Here is a 13,319-nt window from a genome sequence, read left to right on the forward strand (position 1 = left end):
ATGCTTCTGACCCCTGAGATGACATGGCTGAGCCCCACCAGGAAGAGTCAGGGGTCCACATCCCATAGGAGCAGCCTGAGCAAGCTACACACTACCCTGCAGCCATTAGAGTGGGAGAAAAAAAGAGGGAAAGACCATAAAAAGTCTGAGTTAAGAAACCTGAGCAAAATGAAGGCAAAGGGGGAAAGGCAGGAGGCTCTCTCTATACACACTCCTGCATGCATATGGAACTTCAGATGCATGAAAGCTCTCTCTGAACTCAAGAGGAATTGCTCATGTCCTTGTATTTAAGGGCCTATTTGCTCAGTTTGGACTTAAGTATTTTTTTTCCCCTAGAGGCTGGGTGAGGAAGAAGAGACCCAACTGTATCTCCATGGCTCCACCTTCAACAGCTTGCAAATGCTTCCTGATGTCCACTGCTCTGCCCATTCCCCTTCCCTTGGTAAGGGTGGGGCACAAAAGCAGCCAAAAAGCAACAAGCTTTAGTTTCTATGAATTTTAACATGAGCATAAATACTTCTAGAACACTGCAGAAACACCAAAGCCCAGACAATCCTTTTATTTACAACAGTATAAACACAGAGTAAATGAAAAAAAAACCCAACACAAGAAACCCTCCAACAAATAAAACTTATTTCAGAGAAGAAACTATTACAAGTTGTTAAAACTTTAGCCAACACTCTTCTATGATACTTAGTATAATGGAATAATAGTAATGATTATTTGTATTACAGTAATATACAACTACTTCAAATTCTTAACTGTATTCAGAAATCTCATGGGGCTTTTTGGTTTTTTTTTTAATTAGAAAGGTGTCATTACTATCTAGTGTCTAAAATGTCAGTGCAGGAGATTACATCAGCATCAGAATGTTCTTGACAGGACAAATTAAAACTGGAAATAAATATAACTGTGCATTATGTTTAAAAATGGGTATAGGCACTCAGGATGATGTGGGTAATACTATTAAAGTAAGAATTATAGGACTCCTGCAACTGATTTATTTTCTTGGTACTGGCTTGTGAAGCAAATTAGCTTTCCCACTTTAACGTACTAGAAAAATAAACAGGTCAGCTGTATGTGAGTAGGTAATCTTGGGGCCCAGCTCCATTAGAAAATTCAGCTGCTCCAATTGTACGTGTGAATAGTCCCAATGCCTGTGACAGTGGTTTTAAGAACCAAAATGATGGTATAGTAAGCTCCACATAAAGACAGGGCAAAACCACAACAACAGCAAAAAGAGAAAATGTCCTAAATGTTATTAACCTTTTCAAAAATATTATTAAACTTTAAGATGGATGGCTTATTAATTTACCTTCTGGAACTGAAGGAATTTCCAGTTTCCAGGGTTTTTTTTCTCACAGAAATGAAACCCTGGCCAGAATAATGATAGAATAGAATAGAAGGGAAAGCAGGATGCTAATGCAAACAACTGATTCCAGTAGCTGAATCCCTAAGGACGGTGGTTAAAAGTGAGTTGCAAATTTTGGCAGTTCTGCAGAGAAAAAGCTGTGGATATATGATGCTTCTGGGTTAATTTTTCTAATTTTAAAGCTGCCAGGTCTTACTGAAACAGTCAAGTCACAAGAGGTAAAAGTCTCTTTTTGGAGGGAATGGGTCACTGCTTGCTGAAAGTTAAGTTTAGAAAACAAAAGTTGCCCATTTCCCCATTACCATTCAACATTGAAAAAGAAATCACAATAGGAGATTAAACTTCTTGTATATCTTCTGAACTTATGACACTAGAAGATGTGGAAGGAGATGCCTTTGTTAACGCACAGAATGCAGCCCATCAAGACCCTTGAACATGCTCCACTGAGATCAGGTGAAGGTTAGGAGGAAATGGCAAGAATAAGTGGCAAATTCTGCTTAGTGATTTGGCTAGTGTTTCTCAGGGAAGCAAACTGTGTTTTCTTTGACCAAAACCAATTAATGTCATTCATGAAAGTGCCGTTTTATGAATAAGCAGTCCTCTGAGTGTCATATTAATTTATTTAATTGATGGTAAGCATTTTTTCCACACAATATCTACTGATACATAAACTACAGTCTTTTTCACAGCTGGCTCATTCTGTGAACAAATTAGAAGGACATACTAGAAACAACAGTCACTGAGCATTGCAAGAGCCAGCCCCAGATGCTCTTCTCTTTGCTCGGAGGGAGGTGTTGGATCAGCACTGGACACCTGCCCTGCCATGAGCCATTTGCAGGCATTTCCAGACAGGCCTTTTTCAAGGCTACCAAAGAGCTTCTAGCTCCTAGGAATTTGTGGCTTTAGGAGCTACTTTAGGCAGAGTCAGTGTCTTTACATTTAATAGATCTCATGGGGTTTTTTCCTTCTCTGAATGTGTACATGTGCTTTTTTTGGATCCCTTGTGAACTACTGGCACCTCAAAGCAGGATGTCCCACTGTTTAATTACCTGCTGCATGAAGATCCACCTTCCTCAGTTTGCTTTAAATATGCCACCTGCTAATTTCCTTTGATGCTCTCTAGTGCTTATATTTGAAAAGAAAGTAAATAATCCACCCCTACTCCTCTCTACTCAGGATTGTGTATTCTCTCTGGTCTGACTGTTTTCTGTTGTTTATCACTTCTCCACCCTAAATAATCCTGGTCACATGAATCCTTGAATCACTCTAACATCGGGGTCACTCCATATTTTTTGTTGTGTTTGTTGCTCTTCTCTGAATCTCTTCTGTTTCTGTTATATGTGGGCCAGAGTCATCATTGGGAGGCATATTGCAGCCCTTCCCATTCTGTTCTTTGTGTTCCATCCTGGCATGTCCCACCAGCTTTGTGACACTTTTCAAATGTTGAACCAATTCTTCCATGAGTTTTTATGACTGCAAGATTGTACTTCCGAGTGGCAACAAGTTGGTTAGAAATTTCTAATTTTCAACACTTTACTGCTGTCTAATTAACCTTGGCATAGTAACTGTCTGCATCCTGATCAGAGGGCATCAACATGCTACTGTTTTCCTAGTTAGACCTTAAGTCTATAACAATTTGTCTTTAGTTGCTGGAGTTTGCTGATTTTGCTCCTTTTATAGGCATGAAGTACGTAGCACCCTTCCCTATAGCCACAGCCTAGTCTGACCCTCCTATACACAGTGTCCTGTCACTACCATGTCCTGCTGATTATCTCCTTTCCCTGCACCTCTCTTCAGTCAGCATGCCAATCTGAAGCCGAGTGTCCCGTGTCCCTCTTTCTCGTTCCACTGTGGCTTCATGGAAATCAGTCCCTCTGGTCTCTTCTCTTCTGGAAGTATCTGGGAGTATCTGCCATAAGAACATGACGTTTCCTTGCTTCTGCGCAGCTGCTCTGGGAAACTGTGTCCCTCCGCATCAGTGTGGACCTCTCCATACTGCTGGGAATGTTTCTAGAGAAGTTTTGAAGGAGATGGTTGATTTTACTGTCCGGCCTAGCATGTTACATATTGCTTCCAAAACCTCTTTCTTGCCCTTTTCTACTTGCCTGGTGCACACATGGACCACAGCTGCCTTCTAGGCCCCAGTGATTTTTGGAGGGTGGTAGATTCCTGGCATGCATGGGTCCGTTTCAAGCTAAATTATTTTGTAGTTATGTTCAGTGCAAGGAGAGCCTTTTCAAAACAGGAGGACTGGTCACTCACAACGCTGGACTCCCTGCCTTGTCATTAACTCAGTGGTCCTCTGCATGGCCAGGGCTGCCACCACAGAGGGTCCTCACAACTCACAGCACCTGGTCAACATGTCCTGCTCCATTTGCTGTCCAGCTGGAGAGTACACAGCTCCTTAACCACCCCGTTGTGCCACGCCCTGCAAACCCCTTGTGTCCCAGCATTCTTCCTACCACTGATGGCCGTGCATCATGTGGCTGCACATGTAGCTACACCACTGGCTTACCCAAATTTATGTCTGTACATGCATATAGCATATGTATAGACACGTGTGCATATGAGAAACACGCATACCCCTCTGTGTCTCCATATACGACCTCTTGTAATGACTACATTCCATTTCTCCTCCAGTCCCCGGGTGCTCGGGGGCTTTCCTTTAGCATTTATGGCTAGGGCTAGGAATGGCACATTGCAACATCTCCTCAGTCAATTTTATATACTGTAGTTTGAATCGGGATTATCAAAATTCTGCGGAACACTCTAGGTCTCTACACAGACTCCACGACCAACAGCAGTTTACAAAATATGTCGGAATCCAAGAGCTCTCTCTTGAAGTAACCCAGCCGCTCGAGACTCGCTGGGTTCAAAGGACCTGAGCTGAAACTGTCCTCGTTGTGGAACTGACCAAAGGCAAAGACAGCACGCGTGTGTACCAGTCCGAGACCACGGCTCCGAACGGCAGCAGAGAGAGGGCAGAGAGGCAGGGTGCGATTCAGCCGGTGCTGGTGGAGCTGCGCGGCAGGGATTGCTTCCCGGTCTCCGGGAAAGCCCGCTTTTGAGCGGGGGGCTTGCGCGTCTCGGGACAGTGCCCCCCGATCGTGGCTGCCCGGGGGCGGTGGCGGAGCGCCGTGGCGGCCCGTGCCGTGCCGCTGTGCCGTGCCGCTGTGCCGTGCCGCTCCGTGCCGCTCTGTGCCGTGCCGTGCCCGGCGCGGCCGTGACGGGCGCAGCGCTTCCGCGCCCGCCGCCGCAGCCCTGCCCCCGCCGCCTGCGCGGCCGGCCCGGCCCGGCGGAGAGGCGGGGGGATTTCCAAGCGCCGGCGGCCTCGCCGCTTCCTCTCCTTGTTTTGCTTTCGATCTGGCCCTCTCTCCGCCCGGGCGGAGGCACTGAACTTTTAGTTTTGCTCCCGCGATTATTCAGCGCCTGTTTTCATTTCCATTTCGCGTCCCCTGGCAACGGCGGTAACCTTGAGGAATTATATAAGGGCCACGAAAACGGGCCGTCAAGGTAATTTTGAATTGTTTTCTAGTTTTCCTATTTCTTTTTTTTTTCTTTTATTTATTTTTTATTTTATTTTTCCGCATTGCCGCCGTTTCCGTATGTAGGGGGGCTCCCGGGCAGATGCGCATCGGTTTTAAAAACAAAAGGTCGGGCTGCAGCGACCGGGGCCGAGCCTAATTCCGCCGCTGCGTTTGGGAAGGGGCTGGGGGAGAAAAGGGAGACGCGGCCGCGTCGGGGATGGAGCGGGCGGGGGGTACCCGCCGCATCCCGGGTGGGGAGGGAGCTGGGGCGCGGAGACAAAGGCGGGGGCGTCGGATCGGAAGGTCCGGGGCGCGGCAGCGGCCGGGCCGGGCCGGGGTCCCTGCACTTGTTGCAGGGCAGGAGCCGGCCGGTGGCTCCGGTGAGGAGAGGGGGGCGCGGGCGGGCGGAGGGGCTGCGGGCGGGGGTCGTTGCGCTGGGAGGGGGGGGCGCTGCCCCCGCCAGTGCCGGGGGAAGGGCGGGAAGGAGGCGCGGCCTGGCGGCCCCCCCGCCCCGCCCCGCGGAGGGCCCGTTACACAAGCGGCGGGGCGGGGCCGCCCCCCACGGGCGGGGGGGGGGGTGCCCTGGGCCCGAGGGGTTGCGGCCCTCGGGGCCGGGGGATCCCGGGATCCCACCCTGCGGGGGGATAGCGGCGGCAGTGCGGCGGGAGGAGATGAGCAGGGCTGGGGGCGGTCGGGCCGCGGCGGAAGGAGGAAGTGGCGCGGCCGCTGTGTTCCCTACAGGAACAGCCTCCGCTGCGGGTACGGGCAGCGCGTTCGCAGGGCGCCATCCTGCCCCGCGCCAGCCAGCGCATGGCCAAGGCCTGGACGTCTGCCCCCAGAGGGAGTCTATGAACCGGGGTTTTGTTTGTGCGCAGCGCCGAAGGCCAAATTCCAAACGTTTTGCTGTGTCTGGGGTCAAAGTTGCTAGTACTGGAAGAGTTAGATCCCGCGGCCCAGGTTCCCAGAGATACTTAGGTCTTTAACTCCCGATTGATTAGCGTGAGCACCTAAGCAGCAAAGTCGGTGACTGTCTTACTTATTTAGGCATAGAGCTCAGATTAAAAAAATTCAGAATGCAGAACTTCCAGTTAGTGTACGGTTATAATTTATAGCCCAGCTTACCGTGCTAAAGCCTTGCAGACAGCAGTCTCTTGAAGGTGCGAGTAGTTGTAAACTACAACCTCAGTTTCTGGAGATGAAATACAGCATGTTTATAGTTATTTTATTTAAGTCTTAATGGGTTTGCATACAGTAACTTTTGAAGAATGCCTGTGTTAATACCATAAAAAGAGAGTTGAGTGGAGCAGCAGCATTTAAATTCACCTTAATGCAGAATCAGTGACATAAAAGTAGCAGAATCTGTGAGGCCAATGGTTTCAGTCTGAATTGCAGTCTTTCCATGCCACCAGCCCCTGCAGAGACATAAGTATTCTTCTCTGGCCCCTGTCAGTAACATCCCACCGGGGAATTACTTCACCTGCCTCTTGTGTGCTGCAGTTTCTGTTTGCTGGTAAAGGATGGTGAAAGATGTGAATGTGGACTCGTTTGGCACAGTATCATTTTGTCATGGTCATGTGCCATACTGCAGTTCTTCAGCAAGCTACAGACATGGCAAGGTGTGAGTCTGCTGAGCCCCGTGTTATCTCTCTGGGGCTCAGGGTCCCAGCGGGTTGGCAGACATATGTGGGGCGATCAACCATTAAATTTGGCACATACCTTTGCACTGACACCTGGTTACTTGCTGACTACAGAAGGGTCAGGTTTCAGAAGATGTCAAGTCAGTCTCTAGAGAAGAGCTGTTCATCACAGGCCATGTTACATGGAAAGGAGTAGCCAAGAGGTATGAGAAATAACTGCAGGCTGTTAGGAGCAGGGGTTAAAGGCCCCATTCTCCATTGCACGAAGGCCTTTGGTATATGGGACCAAGTGAAGATAGAGACAGAATCTTAACACAGAGTTGAGAAAATTATGGGAAAAAAAAAAAGGGAGCTAAAATTCAAGATGAAATGGAAATATTTTTGCAACAGAAAGATTTACGTTAGATGAACGGGCTTTATGTAAATAAATTTGCAGCCAGGCTATGTCTGCTTTAAATTAAAACACTTACTTATATATACTCTGTGTATATTAATATGTGTTTAAAAATCAAACATTAGGGAACAGCTGATGGGTGAAGAATGTAAAGTTTGCCATGACACATTCTCTTTTGAAGAGGAGCATCATCCCCATGGTATTAAAATGTATACATGATACAACACTTGGAGTATCAGGAACATCATGAATGTTCAGGTATTGTAGAGACAGACGTAAAGAGGATAGAGTAACTTGAACATGCATGAAGTGGGATATTTTTGTTAAAGAGGAAATAACTGTTTGGGGAAATAACACAGGGTCTTGTGAACTGATGATCTAGGTCTGTAAAAAGATAGAGTTAGGGCTGTATGACTGTCTACCCAACCAAGATTTTGGCAACAACTGTCATCTATTAAGGGAACATAGAGAAGCTACAAGAATAGGAAATACAATTGTTAATGGGAGGTCTCAGTTGCCCCCACATAGATTATGTCATGTTCCAACATGCAAGTTGCTCAAGTGCAAAAAAAGCAGACTTGCTAGGTGTACCCTGTACAGATAGTCTGTGGCTAACAACTCTGGACAAGGTACTGTCCAGCAAGAATAAAGTTCAGAGTTTTACATTCAAAATCCCAACCAGCTCTGGAGTGACAGTGATGGCAATGTTCTTAAATTCAGTGTTGCTTTAGGAGAAGTAAAGCCAAGAGTTGTGGCAGTGTTTAATTTTCCAAAGTAAATCTTCATAAAGCTAAGAAAGAAATTAATCAAATGGTGAGAGGCAGCCAAAAGTCTTAAATAGTTGCAGTTGGCATGTAATTCTTTGAAGACACTAATAGTAAAGACTCAGGGCAATTGCATGGCATTATGATCAGAAATACCAAAAAAACTGATCATGCTGACAAGCAAAGGAACTCAGTAAAAGTAAAAAGATGTCTTTCAAATGTTGAAGGTTTGTCTTCAGATGGGAAAGGTGGAAAAGAGCATAAGATCTGTGTTAAACATGGTAAGGTAGGCCAAAAAGAGTCATGGAACAAGCTGCTGAAGACATGAAAACAATTAGAAAATGCTCTTTGAAGTGCATCAAAACCGGGAAGCCTGCTGATAAGTGATCTGTGTGTAGAAGGAGTGCCCAAGGAAGATAAAGTCATAGCAGAAGAGTGAAAAAATTCTTTGAGCCTTGCTTCAGCGAGGAAGAGTTTTAAGGCGATTCCCTTGCAGGAGGCTTTTTCTTTTTTTAAGGAATGACCATGTTGGAGAATTTTTCCTGAAGGGAAGTGTCTGTAAGAGAGGGTATCACATAAACCATTGAGAAGGATGAAGTAGAAGGCAGGAGGTGATACTTGTTGAAGAGTTTTGGAGAAACTTAAAATAGGAAGTTGTTAGTACACTGCCTGTTGTGTGTAACTCGTTGCGTAGGCCTGCCTTAGTGCTTCAGGAATAGAAGGTGACAAATGAGCTGTCAGTTTTTCAGGGTTTCTGGGGAGACTGACAACTCAAGGATGGGCATTTTTGTTTGCTTTTTTGTTCGCCAGGGATTAGTGAACGGTACTAGTGAACATGGGTATAAATGTGATATGTTGACGAAGACTAGGCGACTAGGCTGGAGTTGTGCATCATGACTCTTCTAGCATTCTCTAAAGGAATTGCTGAGCTGTTGTCTGGTTGATACAGTCCTTATTAAAGGAGGACCAGTTTCAGGATGGGATCAGTTTGCTCCGAGGTGTACAGTCATGATCATTTTGCTCAGTGAAAGGAGGTTACCAGTTGTACCCCTCCTCCCAAGTCTGCCCAGGGTCTATGCTGTATAAGGGTTGGAAGAGGGGATAGGTGGTGGTGATTTAACAAGTTTGCTGGCTGTATTAATTCATTCAGAGCATGAAAATCCCAAGGCTGAACAACAAAGCCTGCAGAAGAATCTTATATTGCAAGTCCAGATGTACGTTTGCAAATGAAGTTCAGTACAGGCCAATGTAAGCGTAACGCGCATGGAAAGGAATGCAGTCTTAACTTTCTGTTCACAAGGATGAAATCTGAACTGATTTTTTACTCAATAATCCAATGAAAAAATTAGCTCTGTGACAAGTTGTGGCTAAGAAAGGAGAGGGCATGTTAGAAATTATTAGGAAGGAGTAAAAATAGAAATAGAAAACACCATTGTGCCATTACAAGTCCGTGGTGCTCCCTTCTCCTGATTCAGGATTTAGTGAAAGTTGCTAAGCTGCAGAGAAGGGTGTCAAAGATGATCAAGCATATGAAGGTGCTTTTGTGAAAGAGTAAGTAGCTTGGAAAAGAAGTGACTGAAGAAGTTGTGGGGATATTCTTTAAAATCATTAGTGTTGTGAAGATAGTGAGTAGGTAAGATAAATGAGACCCAAATAAAATGTTGAGACGTAGCTTCAAAACAACAGATGATTATACAATACATAAATTGTGGTGCTCATGGCCACTGTGTGTATGTCAGGAGTTTACTTGTGTTCATGAGTGATTAGGCAGTCTGTGGGAGAGAAACTTGCTGTGCAGCTTAGAAGTCAGAACAGTTCAGTATCAAATTTTGGGCACTGATTGCCCATAAAGAATTACTGCAGGTGCTGATCAAGAATTATTGCTGAAAACTGCTAATAGAAACTTCCACTGAGAAGCATAAGTTATGGTCCATTTGCAGATAACAAAGAGAAGCAGGACCACCTATTGCCATTTGATATGTGAATCTTGTGGTATAAGATCTTATGAAATTTCCAGGGGAAAAAAATAAAACATCTATGATGATCCTGTTTAATCTGTGCTTGTTGCCCCTGCACTTGTTAACCCGACAGCAGTTACAGTAAGGTTAAGTACATCCTGTGTACATTTAACATTGCATTGGAGTGGTACCCCTGCAAAATTCTTCTGATATTTGCATATTAGAACCTCAACTTGTATTTTGTGCATATTGTACTGAAAGTCATGGTCCATTTGTTGGTAAAGACATAAAACTAATCACGTGTTACTTATCTCTGTGACTCGTTTGTAAAGATTACTCTTTTGAAACTCGGTTCTTCAAAGGCCTGTAATGATTGTGATACTAAGGGCATAAACCATAAGGCAGTGTTTACAGAAGTTTTATTGTAGTTTATACTGCTACGAACTGATTAGTGCAAAAGATTTTCTGGTTTGTCCTTTGAGATCTCAAGTGCAAAAGCAAAACACAAATAAGCAAGCTGAAGAGATTCTGGCTACAGCGAACGAGAGGATTCGTTAAGTTGCATATTCCTTATATATGATTAATATTATGGAAAAAATCATTCTGTGCAATTAAATAATTTCCCCTTGGGTTGTTTGTTTTGTTTTGTTTTTTTTTTCTCCCAGAAGTTTGTTGGAATTGTATGAACGTTCTTCCATGTATTGACTGTGTTTGAACTCTTGTGTTAAGATTAAAATAGATTACCATAGCCATTAAGAAAAACTGAAATTAATAATTGGCAGTTAGTGGAAAGGAAACCATGTTAACAGTTTAGAGCTTAATGTTGGCCTGTATGTATATAAATATATATATGCAGACATACATAGTGACATATATATAAAAATATAAAATGAAGATGTTTTGTATCTAGCATAAAGAATATACTGTACAGCACACATTTTTTATTGATAAACTGTAAAAAAGATTTTAAAACTTGCTCTTCTAATTAGTGCTAGATATGTTTTCAATTTCTTGGAAGCTGATGAAAAATTACTGTTTTTTTAAATGACCTAGAGAGAAAAGAAAGAAATGGGAACCAGTACAGTAATATTTACTTTCTTAATGTGTAATATACTGCAAACCCAGCTTCGTGTATATTGGAAATCTTCTGACCCTTTTGTTTGCTTGGGGGCAGATTGCAGTAAATGTACAGTAGTCTTTAGTACAAGGCAAACATTTTATCTTGTTGCAGCTTGGACACAGGCATCCAGTAGCAAATCCGTCTGCATGTGGCATGTTTTTTCACCCCCGGTACAGAACTAAATTTTAACTCTTAAGTTATTTTAACATTCAGTTGTTGCTGTATAGGTTGCTAGCTTTCAAGATAAACTTGGAAGTAATAATTTACATATTCCTGGCTGTTAAAGAGTACAGCAGGTTGCGGTTTGATAGTTTTTCAGCTAACCTTTACAGGCTTGGTTTGTATCTCTGGTGTTAGGAATGGAGTTAAGGTGTGGCAAAAGCAAAAGTATTTAAATTTATCCTTTGTTTTGAACTGCACGTGGCAGTGGATGTTGTCTAACCATTTCCTTTCTGCTTTAAAATTATTTTACATTTTAGAGACTTAGATACTTAACGTTGATACAGCACAAAAGAAGGAAGAGTTGCTTACGCGTTTGGTTTTAAAAAGTCTGAAGTGTGGTTAAGTTCTGCTTTTTGACATGAATGGAGGGATATGTGTGACTTGAAGGGCCTGATGAGTGCACAGAAGACAAAGCCTGTACTGTAATATTCCTCCTGTACTGTAATATTCCTGTTGATATTGAACATAGCTTGACAGCATTCCAGGCAAGCCTCTTACAGATAATGCCTTAGTTGTTTAATAAATTAAGGTAGCAGTAAACTTAGGTCTTTATGTGCATTTCATGGAGATATGTGTATATAACACACATTTGGTGCATGATGTGGGCTTTTGTGTATTTGGTGCACTGACTGCTCTTTTAAGGTCTTTTGTTGAATTATGTAAATGGATATGCAACTGAGATATGAATCAAGTGGAAAATACTGAAGTACTGAATTTTTTGGACTAGGCATATAAATTTGTAAAATCAAAAGTAAACACCTTCACCCCCAAACACTTTCCAAAATTGTGACAGCATATTAAAAAGTTTACCTAAATAAAAATAATTCCACAACAGGAAAACAGACAGGATAGGAGACTAATGTTTTTAAATTACTGAAGGCTTGCCTGCAGCATCTGAAATCCCAAGTGTTACAAGAAAAAGATGAAAGCAAAACTTGAGGATAAATTGAAACCAAATCTAAACAAAAGTGAAACTGACTCCATTGGTTTTCATTTCCCAGTTGGCAAAATGAAAGAATAAACACAGAGCAAAGAGGCATGAGAGCTGAACTTGAAAAATTAGTTCATTTTTACTATTTATTTCATGCTTTGGTAAATTTGACTGCTGCATGGCAGCAAACTACACAATAGGGAATAGGCGCTGCACTCCTGGTTTTTCCAGATACCAGTTTTTGCAGCCAGAGGTCTGGTCAACAACCCTGCAGTATGGGAAAAGTGGCATCTTCTTCAGTCACGGAAGTACCATTTTGAAATGCTGTGGCAAACATGTACAGAAAGTACAATGGAGGTGATGACATCCCGTGTGATGAAAGGGAGTCATTCATTCAGCTGGTAGGTGTGCTTGAATTTTATTCACGTTGAGGTTCAAGTTGTTACAGGATCAGGTATAAAATATGTGGTGTGCTTTTTTTTTTTTGCACCCCACCTTTGGGGTCATCCTCTTAGATCTGGGGCAGATCAACAGTAACCAAAAGATCTTATCTGGTATCAGCTTTGCTGATGACATGAAATGACTGTGAATGATTTCACTCTGTTTCCACAGATGAGTCAACAGCTAGAAGGTCCTTTTCAACCTTGAGAACTACCCGGTTAATCAGTCAAAAGATGGCCAAACGTTGGGTGGCCATGTAGGCTCAAGTGAACGTCCTTCTCATATGTAGAGACGTGTTCCTGGGCCATATCTACAAAAAGTTTGGGTGTTGATGAGAAGCTTGGACAATCACTGCTCTGCTGAAAATACTCACTCTGCTGGGCTGAAATAAAAGAGAGTTAAATTCCAGAGGTCTAATTCTCACACATTTGAACACATTGCATTCAAGCATATAAAAACTAAATGCTTTGGATGCCAAAACCATTCTGGAGATTTGAGATTGATGAGGGAAGCCGAAGAAGACTAGCTTTGTTTAATTTAATAATATTTATCCAGCTTAGATGAGAAATGAAGACGAGCTGAGTTGTCTCACTCTAGCTCAGTAGTATTTTAGGAAACTTCCAAGATAGAAATAGCTGCTGCAGATCACAAATGGAGGCTGTCTAATTGGTGTTGGTCTGTGGTCTACACAAAAGCTTTAAATTAAAACCACACTTTCTAACCAATCCTATTACCTATTCTTATCCTGTATGTCCTGTGGCAGAAGAAAGAGTAGCATTTTTAGAAAAAAGAGAATTAGATCATACCATTTCAACAAGCACAAGTACAAGCACTTAATACTTGCCACTCTTTAAGTGCAAGCCTTTCAAATGTGCGTACAAGAGGAAGACATTTCTCTCTTAAATTCTCCAGTGTCAAGCAGTATCTCTGTAATAACTAATTCAATTTATTTT

General features: G+C 43.2%; 1 protein-coding gene across 2 annotated transcripts in view; it reads left to right on the plus strand.

Moving 5' to 3' along the window:
- The first annotated feature begins 4,227 nt into the window (after nucleotides 1-4,227).
- IRF2 (interferon regulatory factor 2) overlaps nucleotides 4,228-13,319 on the plus strand; it is a 41,427-nt gene continuing 32,335 nt past the window's right edge. The window contains exon 1 of one of the 2 annotated variants that reach the window (XM_051790456.1): nucleotides 4,228-4,885. The gene's annotated coding sequence lies outside the window, so the exon portion shown is untranslated. The remainder of the gene's footprint in view (nucleotides 4,886-13,319) is intronic. The other variant, XM_051790455.1, reaches the window with a different exon arrangement.

The sequence above is a fragment of the Manacus candei genome, unplaced genomic scaffold (genome assembly GCF_025592945.1).
Source record: "Manacus candei isolate 608988 ecotype Guabito, Panama unplaced genomic scaffold, ASM2559294v1 h1tg000028l, whole genome shotgun sequence".
Lineage (NCBI taxonomy): Eukaryota > Metazoa > Chordata > Aves > Passeriformes > Pipridae > Manacus > Manacus candei.